General features: G+C 34.8%; 1 pseudogene; it reads left to right on the top strand.

The window, feature by feature from the left end:
• The window catches only part of LOC116887844, a 93,396-nt pseudogene that overhangs the window by 20,547 nt on the left and 54,838 nt on the right, over positions 1 to 18,011 (top strand).

Raw genomic sequence — 18,011 nt, 5'->3', positions numbered from 1 at the left:
CAGAAAAGATACTATAGTAGTAGGTAGGTTTCCATATGACTCTTCTACCTACTATATAGAGCTCTTCTATCATTATCCAAATTTAACAGTTTTAATCTAAACCACTATACCACTGCTTTGTATCTGACATCCCTTGAAATCCTCCCCATGTCTTCTTACAAAATTAATTCCTGTATGTATTCTATATGAAGCATATGTATGAAAATCCAAAGCTAACATTCACAGAAGAGAGAAAAAAATGCCAGAGTTGTTAATCTGAATGTGTTTATCCTCTTTAGAATGACTTTCCTGATCCATCCCTTTAATTGAAATTTCAATACTTTTGTTTTTCTTTATAAGATAATGGTCCTCAGTGTAAGTACACCATGTTTTCAATATTTTTTCATCAGTTGCTGGACAATAGGCTGACCCATTTTCTGACTCTTGTAAATACAGAAGCAGTGAACATTGATGAGCAGTAACTTCAATAGTAGAGTTTGAGTCTTTGAGAATATGGAAAGGGTGGCATATCTGGATCATGAGGCAATCTCTTTTTTAGCTTTCTTAGGTACCTCATCACTTATATGAAGAGTGACTAAAGTACTTTTCATTCAGACATCTGCTCTTCACATCTACACCAGCAATTCTTGCCATTTGCTTTGGGATCTTAGCTGTCCTAAGTAGAATAAGATAAAATTTTAAGGTAGTTTGTATGGATATCTTTATGCTGACTAGGAATGTTGAACTTTTAAAATGTTTTAGACCATATGTATTTCATTTTTGAGAACCCTCTCACATTTAATTACATTTTTAATTGGTTCGCTTGTTTTCTTGTTTACATTTTAATGGGTGGGGGCTTCTTTTCTTTCATCCCTTTTCTTTTTTCTTTTCTTTGTTTCTTTAATCTTTTTTTTCTTTTTTTCGGAGCTGGGGACCGAACCCAGGGCCTTGCGATTGCTAGGCAAGCGCTCTACCTCTGAGCCAAATCCCCAACTCCTGTTTCTTTAAATTTTATTTAATCTTTTTTTTGCAATCTAGATTTTATCCCCCTCCAAGTCCACACTCTGACTTTTCCACATCCCATAGTTCCCCATCTCCATTTTTTCTTGATGTTTAGTTTTTCTATTTATTTTTATTTTGTACATTCTTAATGATATTCTTCAGTTATGCACCTGCTAAAAAAAATTTACTTTGTTAGCTGTTGCTTCATTCAAAAATATGAGGTCTTTTTCACCAGAAGCTTTTGAGTTTTCAAGTAATTTTTAAGAACCTACCATACATTAGTTGTTCTCTCTCTCTCCTCTCTCTCTCTCTCTCTCTCTCTCTCTCTCTCTCTCTCCCTCTCTCTCCCTCTCTCTCCCTTTCTCTCTCTGTCTCTCTCTGTCTCTGTCTCTCTCTCTGTGTGTGTGTGTATGTGTGTGTGTGTGTGTATGTGTGTCTATTGTGTATTATAATTTACTCAGAATACACGACCTCATGGATAAAATTTTATTTTATTGGTAATTTTTAATAAGGCAAGAAATAAGTATTGTTGCTTTCTATTGGTTCTTATCTGAGATATTTTCTTTATTTCTCTCCCAATCTGAAGTAGTCTCCCATCTGAAATGGAAATTGCACCAACATTTAGTTAGACACTGAAATTCCTTATTAAAATGTAAATGTTGTCTTTGAAGGATAATCACTTTAAACTATTAACACATTTGCAAGTTTGGTTTACAAGTAAATTACGTGTAATTGAGCTTGACCCGGAGGAAGTAGGTAGGTTTTATAATGTAGAAAGGAGGGATCTACATGAGACAGTTTATTCTGCAGATATACAACCTTACTTTTCATACAGGGTTCTATAAACCCTAGCCTCTAAGACATAAAACTTACAACAAACCATGCCAATTCAGATTACCTTGCATTCTGCTTTCAATGACACAGTATCATTCTCATAAATTCATTTTTGTTTTATAAAATATGAAATTCAGCAAAACATTATTTTTACAGTAGTTTAAGTATTTCAAAAGATTTTATTTATTTGCAGAAATAGGTAAAATTTTGTATATGAGTTATTGATCAAATGGTGATCATTTTATGGCGAATACCAATTTTACTTTGTAGGTTCACATAAAAAACTTTTAGATGATACAATATGTAGGAAAGAAGTACTAAGAGTAAACATCCTCTCCCTTGCTGTATTTTCTATATAAGGTCATAACCACTTTGTGAGCAGTTACTTGAACACTACTTCAAGGTCTCAAACACAGTAGCCTATTTAAAAGTCATAGAAATGAGGGCAAGAGTTTACAATGCTTTTGCCACATCATTTTTGTGTCCCCAAAACACTGAATATGGCTAATTAAAGGCAAGGTGATCTCATCTATACCATATTTTCATTTTAAAATAATTTGTCCTTGTAAGCTTGGCCCACATATCAATATGACTTGGGTCTAAATTTAGTTGTCAAATGTTGTCATTATATGTTGTCATATATAATTATCTAAGGGGAATCAAATAATAATGCATCTTTTCTATATTATTGTAATGATCAGGAAACTCTGCCTCTCTTTGAAGACCTTAAAACTAGAGCTAAAAACTTGTTTAATAGAACTTGTCTTTCCAAATTCTACTTTATTTGTGACCCATCAGTATGAATTTAACACCTGCAGTCATATTTTGGATGTATGTATCAATTTGTTAGACCCCTTAAATAATGTGCAATACTTAGTAATGACATTCTGAAAAAATAATCAGAGAAAAATAAAAAGACTTCACTTGAGAATACACAGGACTTCATACAATTGCTTAATCTACAGATGGTCTTTATTTTGAAGGTTTGGTATAACTTCCCTTTTATAATAATACTAATTAAATGTCAAAACTTACACCAGCAATGTTTTTTAAAAGGGTAATGTTTTTGCTACTTGTAAGATGTTTCAACACATTTTTTTTACTGTACACATTCACACACACATACACACACACACACACACACACAAGGCAGGGAAGTAGGGGTAGCAGGAGGGAGAGGGAAAAGAGGATAGAGAGGGAGAGGGAGAGGGAGGGAGGGAAAAGAGAGAGAGTTATAGTATGGCATATAGTATAGCATTTTTTCATTCTGGTTAACTTTGACCTCAAAGAAGCATAAATAGTCATAGGCATTTGAAGAAAGAATAATTTAAATCATAAAAACATTTTGTTTAAATCATACAGTACATAATTTTTTTCAAACAAAAATTGCTTTTTATCTCATATAGTTAGATGGCCATTCAATAAAATTTAAATTAATGTAAATACATGATAACTAAATTTTTGAAACACTAACTTTAATAAATCATAAATGATATGTCTACCTACTTTGATAACTCAAATTCTCAACTATTTTTGAGATAAGTACTACAAATCTCAAGTTTTTCCTATAATAGTTATTTATAAACAGTGCTTAGACTCCTCATTTCTAAATAAATATAGAAACTTTTGCACTTGCTTTTGAATATTATTCTTCTGTTGATACAAAAATGAGGAAAGTATTTTATTTTGTCTGTGTATACATAGAAAGGGCAAAAAGACAAGTAATATAGTTTCATATGGCAATATCATGCTTCCTATTGATATATGCATATATGTAGTAATATAATATGGTAAAGAATATTAATAAAAACAAGTCAAATTTCAAAAGGTTAGACAGGATTTACACACATTAGAATTCAGAGTGATATAATTACCTAAAGCATAGTTAATGAAATTCAAATGAAAAGGCTTAATTTGAATGTGAGTGCTTGTATTTTGCATAAAGAGAAAATGAACATGTTACTTCTAATTACACTGACTTTATAATGACTGCCTGAAGTTTTTATGAAACCAAACTGAAGGATAGACAGTGCATTCATTTCTTCCAGTGAATATCTGCAAAGCTTTGTCAAAATAATCATGTACACTTAAAGAATAAATAGAAAGTTAGAACATAAGAAAATTATGATTTATTATTATATGTAAAATTACAGCAAATTGAAATTTTTGAATGTTCACCCAATTTCTAATGATATTGAAAAGTTATTTGAGTTATTTTGATATCTCAGAAAAACTAAAAGATGTTCTAATGTCCAAATGATCTGTATTCCTAAAATTCTGCTCTGTATGGCAGTTGGGCAATGAATTAATGAATTGCTAATAGTGTATTCAAATTACAAAACTTTTAAAAATATTCTCTCAAAATTCTAACTTAACCAGTGTCCTAATTAGAAATGCTTTCAGAGTTATAATCAGGATATCATATTTTTCTTATAGACAAATAAAAACAAAAATTATTTAATATCAGTTGTTTATGATAAGCATAATTTGCAACATTTCATAGTTAGATGTTTTAATATTTCTTTCATTTTCCTTGAATGCTCTTACAAAATTTAAACTTTAATACTTGTAATTATCTCCCCATTATTGGATGAATACAATATATATATATATATATATATATATATATATATATATTAGAAATCTTCAGTAGTAGGTTTCCATATGACTTTTTTAAAGATCTTAAGAACAAAATAATCACCTGTCTACATAGCATATATGCATGTGATAATAAATTTGTTTGACTTTTGTGATAACTCTCTTACATAGTGTGGAATATGTCAGTACAAATTTCATATTCAAATACCCAGTTAAATTATTTATATATGTATGTGCATATATATTAAATTACCGAAATGCTTGATTTAAATTGTAGAAATAGAATTAAGATTTTAGAATCTATGGTTAAATTATAAATTGTCTTCATCAAACTCAAGCTTAACTTTCTCTGATCATTTTAATTGCATGTTAGAAATGCATATATGCTATCATTTCATTGATGATGAAGAAAAATGTGTCAAGAATTCGATTTAAATATAACCAATTTCATAAATTACATGTGATTTTAAAATGGACTTGTGCAATTCTGAGTTTGCTACAACATCATTTAGATTAGACAAATAAATTAGAATAAATTTTACTTATCTGTCATTCACACATTAAGTATACAAATCCCAAACCTGAGCAATTAAAAGGGGCCACACTAATCAGCCTATAGATTTTACACATCTTGAGTTGAGTTCTGTGAATGATCCCACATCCATTTAGTCATGTTATTGGAAATATGTGTGTGGCTCTGTCAAAGAGACAGCAATAATAAAGGACAATGTTAACATGTTATTGTTTGAATTTCCCTGGAGAGACTTCAACTGATGCCCTCAGCTGACCTCATCAACAGGCTGCTGGCAGTTGATCAATTGAGAACAAAGTTACTGGGAGAATAATTTCAATTACAAGAGTGTTTCTGCCTATACTGTAGGACCAAAAGAGCAGAGGTCATCCATCTTTCTGAATTTGCATGCCAAGTCGCATTTACTCACTGTTTTTCTGAAGAATGGGGAAATAAGTACTACTGGCAAACTCAAAAACTGTCTGGAACTTTACTATCCTATGCATTTGGACATCAGTTAAGAAAATGTAGAATCGACAGACATTTTAAGACATTGGGGATTTCTGAAATAGTAGGCATTTTAAGTGATCCAAACTTATTTGGCAGTTTAATTAGCAGATTAATTTAATAACAAGCTAACACTGAAGGCTGGAGTCAATATCTGCTTATTGGGGACAAGGTACATTTATTTATTCTTGATCAAACCATTTCATTGATTCCTATACCTTAACCAAGACTACAAGAAATCAAATAGTGTTTCTTTTATGAAAAGAACAAGAGTTATAATTAGGCAGTAAAAGGTATTTCTGATATTGTGCTTTTCTTAGAGTCAAACTGCCTTCTTCCCAACTTTATGACTCTGGTATTTCATCTTCTGTGTGGAGTGTTAAAGTGTATGGATCTCATCAAAAATGTTTTTGGGAGATGAAAATATGTGAATAGAATGCATAACAATTTTACTAGATATCATGTAATGTATTAATTTCTAATCCCTTTCTAGCTCTCTGTCAACAATATACTGGAATCAATAGAAAGGCCCTTTTCATTATTAGAAAGCTAAAAATTGTTCTTTTATATATCTGTACCAGCACACTCTCCATGAAGAAACCATGGTAGTGACGACTGAAGATATGCCTTTGGATGTTTCTTATGTGCCTTCTACTTATTTGACCGAGATCAGTCATATCTTAAAAGCTCTTTCAGAAGTGGAACAACTTCTCAATGCTCCTGAGCTCAATGCTAAAGATTTTGAAGATCTCTTTAAGCAAGAGGAGTCTCTTAAGGTAAATACACAGATCTTTCCTTCAGCTTTACTGGATGGTTACTGCACCTTGAAGAAACTTTTACTTATTCTTGAGATTCTTTAAAAAAATACAAGATTGGCAAGTGACGTATGTACTAGATATTTTAAAACATTTAGACTTGGAAGATGGCTTTCAAAAAAACTGGACTAAATAGAAATAGTTCACACATCCACTCAAGGCAGAATCATGATGCAAGTTTTGTTTAACTGTTTATTCATAGCTAGTACATTACTGTAAATTATCCTTTCCCAGTGGGAAACTAACTGAGCCTTAAATTGTACATAGTTTACATTTCCTTATTTCATTTCATCTAATATACATATATATATATTTCATTTTAAGTTCATATAAAATATATAATTATAAATAGAATATAATTGAATAGAATCTAATTATATAAGCCAGGTATGGTGGTATATGTAAAAACAACATGTGTGGAAGATTGGAGCAGATAATATCCTTAAAAACTTTCTTTAAACCACCACCCAAAGACTTCTTGCCAAGTTGAACTTTTTCCAAACAAATAGCAGCCTGTGACTGAATTCTGAACCATGACAAAGCATGATGAAGTAATAATTTATGAATTTTAGTAGGTAGTAGATATAGGTAAATGGATGTATAACTCAGAAAATCATTCATAAAAATGTGTGTCTTAAGATAGTTTTGCCATCTTATACTTCTAATGAAATATATAGTATGGTCACAGCTTGGATACATGCCAGAACAAGAAACAGAATAGTGTAAACAGATGACTATGCTATCAGCAGCGTGTGTTAGCTAAAGTATTTTGTTTGCCTAATTATTTCTGCGGAACTTGTTCCATATCATATATTTTCTGTATAAGTATACAAATAGATAATGTCATTTGTTTTAGAAAGCAGCATTTTAATATCTTGAGTGATTTGGATTTAATGTCAAACATTAAATCAAATATGCTATAAAATTATACACTAAACTGAGAACTTGATGGATGTCTGGATCCAGTACATCTGCTTCACTATGGTGATGCTATCTTAAGATCTTTGGAGTAAAAGTCAAATGCTTAATGTGTATGGTAAAAAGAAGCATCTCAAACATTGGATAAAGAAGACTTGCCTGCATATAACATTATTCACATTAACTAATCTCTTCTGACAGCACAGTTTATAAGCTCAGTATTGTCATTCAATATGCAAAGTATTAATAATAGTCAAATTATTTTCCACTGCTATGTTACTAAGCATATTGTTCAGAAGAGCAGTGACCATAAACTTACTAAGTTCCAAGATAAATAAATTTGATTCAGTATGCCTTATTGTTTCATGCTCAAAATGACAGAACATTCAGAGTTATTCATTGGTTCAGTTTAATTTTGGTAGGATTGAAGAAGATATTTTTCTAGGTTTAATTTAGCTGGATTGTTGAATCCTCAGGAGGTATAATGATAGGCATAATTCCACATTTCTCAGAACAAATTTGTAACAAGGAAATGGGCTTCCTACATTCATTGTTTTTTTAAATGTGAGAAAGTTTAAAATTTGATCTTTTCAACAAATATGTATTTCCTCTTAAAGGCATCTATCATTGTAATTATATAAAAGTGTAAATGCAGAGCAAAATTTACACTCCTGCTGGTTAAAAAGCTTTGAAGTTAAATTTTATTTTATTCTTAATACATTTACATGGATCAAGTTATAAACTCTATCACGCAATGTTAAAGCTAAATCTACATATCCTTCCTTCCTTCCTTCCTTCCTTCCTTCCTTCCTTTCTTTCTTTCTTTCTTTCTTTCTTTCTTTCTTTCTTTCTTTCTTTCTTTCTTTCTTTCTTTCTTCTTTCCATCCCAAATGCTGCTCCCCCTCCTGGTCCTTCCTGGTCCTTTCCACAAAACCCTTCCCCTTTTCCCCAGAGAGGGTGGGCCCCCTGAGTATTTCCCACCCCAATCCTGGCACATCAATCTCTGCCACATTAGGCACCTCCTCTCCTGCTGAGGCCAGACAAGGCAGCCAGGAAGACTAAGGTGCATGTTTCCTACATATGTGCCGGGGCTCTTTGTTCTTCGATTGGTGGCTCAGTTTCTGAGAGCTCTCTGAGGTTATTTAAATCCATTTTTCTTCATGTGGGGTTCCTATCCTCTTCAGTTACCTCATTCCTTCACCAAACTCTTCCATAAGAAACCTGGAGCTCCACCAATTTTAGCTGTGGGGATCTGCATCTGTCTCAGTGTATAGCTTGGTAGAATTTCTCAGAGGACAGTTATGATAGACTTCTTTCTGCTTATTTCTTAAATGTTTAGTACAAGCCATATAATGTGAAATAAGATATATAAAATATAAATTATTTCTTGAACACAACATTATTTTAAATAGCATGTATGATTTGAGTATGTCTGTTAAATTGGAGAACTGCCTAATCATTTAGACAGAGTGAAGATAAATGTTATTCTCTTATGAATGTCTACATTTAAAAGATAATGCATTGATAAAATGTAAATAGAAATAAGTAAGAACATATAAATAAGTAATAGATATTCTTAGCTTGCAATAAATATTATCCATTTATATTATTTGTGTTTGATTATACATAAAGAGTAATAATATATGGTGGCACCATTATATTGAAATACATTAACATTTAGGTTCCCATGAGAATTTTAAATATTTGAAATACAGTCATAAAAATAGAAATTATTCATTAAGGAGTCCAATTGGAAAAATCCATTCTTCTGCCACCATCTTCTAAACTTTACTGAATGTTTCCTGTAACTTGGTATCCTGTACACTCTTAGGATATAACCAACCCCTATTTGTCAATCAACTTTCCTTGTACAATGACTGGCAAATTCTAACAGCTAGTAATGGGTCTCAAAGATAAATGTTTCTTAGTAAGAAAAAGTTTTATGTTAACAAAGTAACAAAGTATATTAGGACAACTTTGATACTTTAAACAATGTAAAGTTATCATCATAACTTACCCCCCAAATAAAACTGAAATGCAGGTTTTATGAATATAAAAATACATATAAATTTAAGTATACTTAATATGTAAATCTATACAACTCTAGGGATACATTCACCAAGGCAGAAATAATGATTTGGCATCACTAAGATATGATTTTCAGCACTGATGACACATTACAAGTGATCCATATATTTATTAATATTGACCTGTTCTCTATGATGACCAACATCCATATTGTATACTAACAAGTATGGAAAATTGTATCTTGTTTGTCTTCTTCACCACTGCTCTTGAGAGTAGTAGCTAGCTAGCACTTCTCTTGGATGGGAATCCGTACATCCAGGCATGGACTTTGTGGTACAAGAGAATATACATAAACATTTAACAAATAAATACTGCTTCTGGTTTCTGCCTGTGCCCAGAGCTGACCCTGTCCCAAAGCTCCCTATACCCAAATTTCATGGGGGAGTGAGCTGGACTCTCAGAAGTGTGGACAACCCTGAAAACTCAGGGGAGATCACCATTTCTGCTCAAATTGCTGGCCAGAGAGGAACCTGCCTAGAACCCTCAGGACACAGGAACCTAGGAAGAGTCAGGGAGAGGATCCTTCTGCTCTCTTCCTGTGCCAAGAGCTGAAAGCCAATCTGCAGGAATGCTGACAAACCTGAGAGCAGAGGTAAAAACCACCAATTCTGCTCTGAGGGACTGGCCTGGATCAGACAGGACAAAGGAACACAGGAGCAATCTACAACAGGATCCTTACAGTTTCTGCCTACATCCAGAGCTGACACTGTGACACAGATCTCAGTACACAGACCCTTATGAGAAAGCCTGTCTCTAGGACTGCTGACAAACAGGCATACAGGAGGGTCAAACCACTGTCAGAGAGAGCAAGACCAGCTAACACCAGAGAGAGTCAGATGATGAGAGACAACTACAGGAACCTAAGCAACTGAAACCAAGACTACTTGGCATCATCAGATCACAGTTCTCCAATCAAAGCAAATACTGGATATCCAAACATACAGGAAAAGCAAGATTTGGATTGAAAATCAAATCATGATGATGATAGAAGACTTTGAGAAGGAAATAAATAACTCCCTTAAAGAAATACAGGAAAACACAGGTAAACAAATAGAAGTCCTTAAAGAGGAAACACAAAAATCCCTTAAAGAATTACAGGAAAAAACAACCACATAGGTGAAGGAATTGAACAAAACCATTCAGGATCTAAAAATGGAAATAGAAATAATAAAGAAATCACAAAGGAAAACAACTGTGGAGATAGAAAGCATAGGAAAGAGATCAAGATTCATAGACTCAAGCATCAAAAAAAAGAACACAAGAAATAGAAAAGAGATACTCAGGGGTTGAAAATACCATAGAAAACATTGACACAACCGTCAAAGATAAGGTAGAACACAAAAAGGTCCTAACCCAAAACATCCAGGAAATCCAGGACACAATGAGAAGATCAAACCTAAGGATAATAGGTATAGAAGAAAGTGAAGTTTCAAAAATTAAAGGGCCAGTAAATATATTCAACAAAATTATAGAAGAAAACTTCCCTAATCTAAAGAAAGAGATGCCCATAAACAAGAATCCTACAGAACTCCAAGTAAATTTGACCAGAAATGAAATTCCTCCCATCACATAATAGTCAAAACACCAAACGCACAAAAAAGAATGAATATTAAATATAGTAAGGGAAAACACCCCTTCATGATAAAAGTCCTGGAAAGAATAGGAATTTAAGGCCCATACCTAAACATAGTAAAAGCCATATACAGCCAACCAGTTGCTAACATTAAACTAAATGGAGAGAAACTTGAAGCAATCCCACTAAAATCAGGGACTAGTCAAGGCTGCCCACTCTCTCCCTACTTATTCAATATTCTTGAAGTTCTAGCCAGAGCAATCAAACAACAAAAGGAGATCAAGGGGATACAGATCGGAAAAGAAGAAGTCAAAATATCACTATTTGCAGACGATATGATAGTATATTTAAGTGATCCCAAAAGTTCCACCAGAGAACTACTAAAGCTGATAAACAACTTCAGCAAAGTGGCTGGGTATAAAATTAACTCAAATAAATCAGTAGCCTTCCTCTACATAAAAAAGAAATAAGCCGAGAAAGAAATTAAGGAAACAACAACTTTCATGAGTCCCAAATAATATAAAATACCTCAGTGTGACTTTAACCAAGCAAGTGAAAGATCTGTATGATAAGAACTTAAAGCCTCCGAAGAAAGAAATTGAAGATCTCAGAAGATAGAAAGATCTCCCATGCTCATGGATTGGCAGGATTAATATAGTAAAAATGGCCATTTTACCAAAAGCAATCTACAGATTCAATGCAATCCCCATCAAAATACCAATCCAAATCTTCAGAGAGGTAGACAGAACAATTTGCAAATTCAACTGGAATAACAAAACAAAAAAAACAAACAAAAAACAAAAAAAACCAACAAAAAAAAACAAAAAACAAAAAACAAAAAACCAGGATAGCTAAAACTATCCTCAACAGTAAGAGGACTTCAGGGGGAATCAATATCTGTGAACTCAAGCAGTATTACAGAGCAATAGTGATAAAAACTGCATGGTATTGGTACAGAGACAGACAGATAGACCAGTAGAATAGAATTGAAGACACAGAAATAAACCCAAACACCTATGGTCACCTTGATTTTTGACAAAGGAGCCAAAACCATCCAATGGAAAAAAGATAGCATTTTCAGCAAATGGTGCTGGTTCAACTGGAGGTCAGCATGTAGAAGAATGCAGATCGATCCATGCTTATCACACTGTACAAAGGTTAAGTCCAAGTGGATCAAGGACCTCCACATCAAACCAGATACACTCAAACTAATAGAAGAAAAGGTGGGGAAGCATCTCGAACACATGGGCACTGGAGAAAATTTCCTGAACAAAACACCAATGCCTATGCTCTAAGATCAAGAATGGACAAATGGGATCTCATAAAACTGCAAAGCTTCTGTAAGGCAAAGGACACATTTGTTAGGACAAAACGGCAAACAACAGATTGGGAAAAGATCTTCACCAATCCTACAATTGATACAGGGCTTATATCCAAAATATACGAAGAAGTCAAGAAGTTAGACTGTGGGAGACAAATAACCCTATGAAAAAATGGGGTTCAGAGTTAAACAAAGAATTCACAGCTGAGGAATGCCAAATGGCTGAGAAGCACCTAACGAAATGTTCAACATCTTTAGTCATAAGGGAAATACAAATCAAAACAACCGTGAAATTTCACCTCACACCAGTGAGAATGGCTAAGATCAAAAACTCAGGCGACAGCAAATGCTGGCGAGGATGTGGAGAAAGAGGAACACTCCTCCATTGTTGGTGGGGTTGCAGACTGGTACAACCATTCTGGAAATCAGTCTGGAGGTTCCTCAGAAAATTGGACATTGAACTGCCTGAGGATCCAGCTATACCTCTCCTGGGCATATACCCAAAAGATGCCCCAACATATAAAAAAGACACATGCTCCACTATGTTCATAGCAGCCTTATTTATAATAGCCAGAAGCTGGAAAGAACCCAGATGCCCTTCAACAGAGGAATGGATACAGAAAATGTGATACATCTACACAATGGAATATTACTCAGTCAAAAACAATGACTTTATGAAATCCATAGGCAAATGGATGGAACTGGAAAATATCATCCTGAGTGAGGTAACACAATCACAGAAAAACACACATGATATGCACTCATTGATAAGTGGCTATTAGCCCAAATGCTCGAATTACCCTAGATGCACAGAAAACATGAAACTCAAGAAGGATAAGCAAAATGCAAATGCTTCACTCCTCCTTTCAAAGGAGAACAAGAATACCCTTGGGAGGGAATAGGGAGGCAGAATTTAGAACAGAGGCAGATGGAACACGCATTCAGAGCCTGCCCCACATGTGGCCCATACATATACAGCCACCAAACTAGATAAGATGGATGAAGCAAAGAAGTGCAGAAGTGTAGATCGCTCCTGAGAGACATAGCCAGAATACAGCAAATACATAGGCGAATGCCATCATTAAACCACTGAACTGAGAACGGGACCCCCGTTGAAGGAATCTTAGGAAAGACTTAAGGGACTTGAGACCCCATATGAACAACAATGCCAACCAACCAGAGCTTCCAGGGACTAAGCTACTACCCAAAGACTATACATGGACTGACCTTGGGCTCCAACCTCATAGGTAGCAATGAATAGCCTAGTAAGAGCACCAGTGGAAGGGGAATCCCTGGGTCCTGCCAAGACTGAACCCCCAGTGAACGTGATCGTTGGGGGGAGGGCAGTAATGGGGGGAGGATGGGGAGGGAAACACCCATAGAGAAGGGGAGAGGGAGGGGTTATGGGGAGGTTGGCCAGGAAATCAGGAAAGGGAATAACAATTGAAATGTAAATAAGAAATACCCAAGTTAGTAAAGATGAAAAAAAATAGTAAGGGAAAAAGTTCAAGTAACATATGAAGGCAGACCTATCAGAATTCCACCAGATTTCTCACCAGAGACTGCAAAAGTCAGAAGATTCTGGGCAGATATCATACAGACCCTAAGAGAACACAAATGGCAGCCCAGGATGCTATGTTCAACAAAAGTCTCAATTAACATGGATGGAAAAACCAAGATATTCCACGACAAAACTAAATTTACATAATATCTTTCCACAAATCCTGCCCTGAAAAGGATAATAGATGGAAACCTCCAGCAAAAGGAGGGAAACTACACACTAGAAAAGTAAAAAAAAAATCTTCTTTCAACTAACCCAAAAGAAGAGAACCACACAAACATAATTCCACCTCTAACAACAAAAATAAAAGAAAACAACAATCACTATTCATTAATATCTCTTAACAGCAATGGACTCAAGGTCACAATAAAAAGACATAGACTAACAGAATCAATATGTAAAGAGGACCCAGCATTTTGCTGCATACAGTAAATACACCTCAGAGACAAAGACAGACGGTGCCTCAGAGTAAAATGCTAGAAAGAGTTTTCCAAGCAAATGGTCCCAAGAAACAAGCTGGAGTAGCTCTAATATCAAATAAAATAGACTTTCAACCAGAAGCTATCAGAAAAAAAAAGATAAGGAAGGACACTTCTTATTCATCAAAGGAACAATCCACCAAGATGAACTCTCAATCCTAATTATCTATGTCCCAAATGCAAGGCAACCTACACTCATAAAAGAAACCTTACTAAAACTTAAAGCACACGTTGCGCCTCACCCAATAATGATGAGAGATTTCAGCACACCACTCTTCGCTATAGACTGATCATGGAAACAGAAACTAAACAGAGACACAGTGAAAATAGCAGAGGTTATGAACCAAATGAATTTAACAGACATCTATAGAACATTTCAATCTAAAACAAAAGATTATACTTTCTTCTCAGAACCTCACGGTATCTTCTTCAAAACTGAACATATAATTAGTCACAAAACAAGCCTCAACAAATAAGGTAGATTAAAATAATCCCATGCATCCTATCAGATCATAACGGACTAAGGCTGGATTTCAATAACAACAAAAACAACAGAAAGCCCACATAATCTACTATATGATAACTTGGACAAGGAAGAAATAAAGAAATTAAAGCCTTTTATAATTTAATGTAAATGAAGGCACAACATATACAAACTTATGGGACACAATGAAAGCAGTGCTAAAAGGAACACTCATAGTTTTAACTGCCCCCAAAAAGAAACTGGAGAGAGCATAAGCTAGCAGCTTGAGGGCACATAAAAGCTCTAGAACAAAAAGAAGCAAATATACACAAGAGGAATAGAATGCAGAAAATAAACTCAGGGCTGAAATCAACTAAGTAGAAAGAAAAAGAACTATACAAAGTATTAAAAAAAAATCAGGAGCTGGTTCATTGAGAAAATCAACAAGATAGATAAACCCTTAGCCAGATGAACCAGAGGGCACAGAGTGTAACCAAAGTAACAAAATCAGAATTGAAATGGGAGACATAACAACAGAATCAGAGGAAATTCAAAAAAAATCATCAGATCATACTACAAAAGCCTATACTTAACAAAACTGCAAAATCTTGATGAAATGGACAATTTTATAGACAGATACCAGATTCAAAAGTTAAATCAGGATCAGATAAACCATTTAAACAGTCCCATAACTCCTAAAAAAAATAGAAGCAGTTATTAAAAGTCTCTCAACCAAAAAAAAATCCCAGGACCAGATAGTTTTAGTGGAGAATTCTATCAGAGCTTCATAGAAGACCTCATACCAATACTGTCTAAATTATTCCACAAAATAAAAACAGAAGGAACACTACCCAGTTCCTTAAAACAATGCAAAGACCCAACAATGAAAGAGAACTTCAGACCACTTTCCCTAATGAATATCAATGGAAAATTCATCAGTAAGATTCTTGCAAACCAAATGCATGAACACATCAAAATGATCATCTATCATGATCAAGTAGGCTTCATCCCAGGGATGTAGGGATGGTTCAATATATGGAAATCCATCAACATAATCCACTATGTAAACAAACTCAAAAAAAAGATGATCATCTCATTAGATGTTGAGAAAGCATTTGACAAAATTCAACATCCTTTCATGCTAAAATTCTTCAAAAAATCAGAAATTCAAGGCCCATAAATAAACAAAGTAAAAGCCATATACAGCAAACCAGTAGCCAACATCAAACTAAATGGAGAGAAACTCAAAGCAATTCCACTAAAATCAGGGGCTAGATAAGGCTACCCACTCTCTCCCTGCTTATTCAATATAGTACTCAAAATCCTAGCCAGAGCAATCAGACAACAACAAAAGGAGATCAATGGGATATATATTGGAAAGGAAGAAGTCAAAATATCACTATTTGGAGATGATATGATAATATACTTAAGTGACCCCAAAAGTTCCACCAGAAAACTACTATTAAAATGGGTTACAGAACTAAACAAAGAATTTTCAGCTGAGGATTATGGAGTGGGTGAAAAGTACCTAAAGAAATGCTCAACCTCCTTAGTCATTAGGGAAATGCATATCAAAACAACCCTAAGATTTCACCTCACACCAGTCAGAATGGCTAAGATCAAAAGCTCAGGTGACAGCAGATGCTGGCAAGGATGTGGAGAAAGAGGAACACTCCTCCATTGTTGGTGGGATTGCAGACTGGTACAACCACTCTGGAAATCAGTCTGGAGGTTCCTCAGAAAATTAGACATAGCCTTACCTGAGGACCCAGTTATACCACTCCTGGACATATAGCCAAAGATGCTCCAACATATAAAAAAGACACGTGCTCCACTATGCTCATACCAGCCTTATTTATAATAGCCAGAAGCTAGAATGAACCCAAATACCCTTGAAGAGAGGAATGGATACAAAAATGTGGTACATCTACACAATGGATTACTAGTCAGGCATTAAAACAATGTTCGTGGAAATTATAGGCAAATGGTTGGGACTAGAAAATACCATCCTGAGTAAGTTATCCCAATCACAAGAAAACACACATGTTATGCAGTTACTAATAAGTGGATATTAGCTCAAAAGCTCACATTTACCAAGATGAAATCCACAGATCATATGAGGCTCAAGAAATGGATGACCAAAGTGTGGATGTTTCAGTCCTTCTTAAAAGGGGTACAGTAATATTCATAGGAGGAAGTATGGAGACAAATTTTGGAGCATAAATTGAAGGAATTGACATTCACTGCCTGCCCCACCTGGGAAATCAGCCCATATACATACAGCCACCAAACCCAGACAATATTGCTGATGCCAAGAATTGCATGATGACAAGAGCCTGATATAGCTGTCTCTTGAGAAGCTCTGCCAAAGCATAACAAATACAGAGTTGAATGTCTGCAGCCCACCGTTGAAGTGAGAATGTAGTCCCCAATGGAGGAGTTAGAGAAAGTATTGAAGTAGCTGAAGGAGTTTGGAATCCCATAAGAACAAAAATACCAACGAACCAGAGCTCCCAGGGACTAAACCACTACCCAAAGAGTACCCATGCACAGAACCATGGCTCCAACTGCATATGTAGCAGAGTATGGTCTTGTTGGGCAACAATGGCAGGAGAAGCCCTTGGTCCTGCCAAGGCTAGACCCCACAGTGAAGTGGAATGTAAGGGCGGGGAGGAAGGAAGGGGTGTGTGGCCGTGTGAGAGAGAACCCTCATAGAAGTAGGGGGACAGGATGGGATAGGGGGTTTATGAACTGGAAACTGGGAATGGGGATAACATTTAAAATGTAAATTTAAAAAATCAAAAAAAGAAAAAGATAAACAGCAAATAAATACCTTTGGAGAACCATAAGTCCTTTTAATTAAATTTCTATATTATGTTACTTAATGATATATAACATTCTCTGCTATCTATTTTGTCCTTTAAAAAGCCCCCTCATAATTAGTAAAATATTCCTATGACTGAAAGTAGGAGCAAGTATAATGTTTAACAGTAAAAGATACAATTTTCTTGTTTTTATATACTTTTTGCTTTGTTCCTTTTTTGCATGATTTATTTGAGAATTTCCTATAGTATGTTTTGTTTGCATTCACCTTTCGTTCCCAACTCTTCACAGATCCATTCCCCTTCCCTATTTACCCAAATTTGACAGAGAGAGAGCGAAAAGAGAGAGAGAGATAGAGAGCAGAGACAGAGACAGAGATAGACAGAAACAGAGAGATTGAGAGATAAACACACACACACACACACACACACACACACACACACACACACACACACACACACACACAACATGTGCTGCCCCTCTAACAAATCCTGGTTGACCCAGCATGCTTAACAACCTTATGGATAACAGACTCTTTA

Source organism: Rattus rattus, chromosome X (genome assembly GCF_011064425.1).
Source record: "Rattus rattus isolate New Zealand chromosome X, Rrattus_CSIRO_v1, whole genome shotgun sequence".
Lineage (NCBI taxonomy): Eukaryota > Metazoa > Chordata > Mammalia > Rodentia > Muridae > Rattus > Rattus rattus.
The sequence above is the reverse complement of the archived record's forward strand: the minus strand, read 5'-3'. Positions and strand labels throughout refer to the sequence as shown.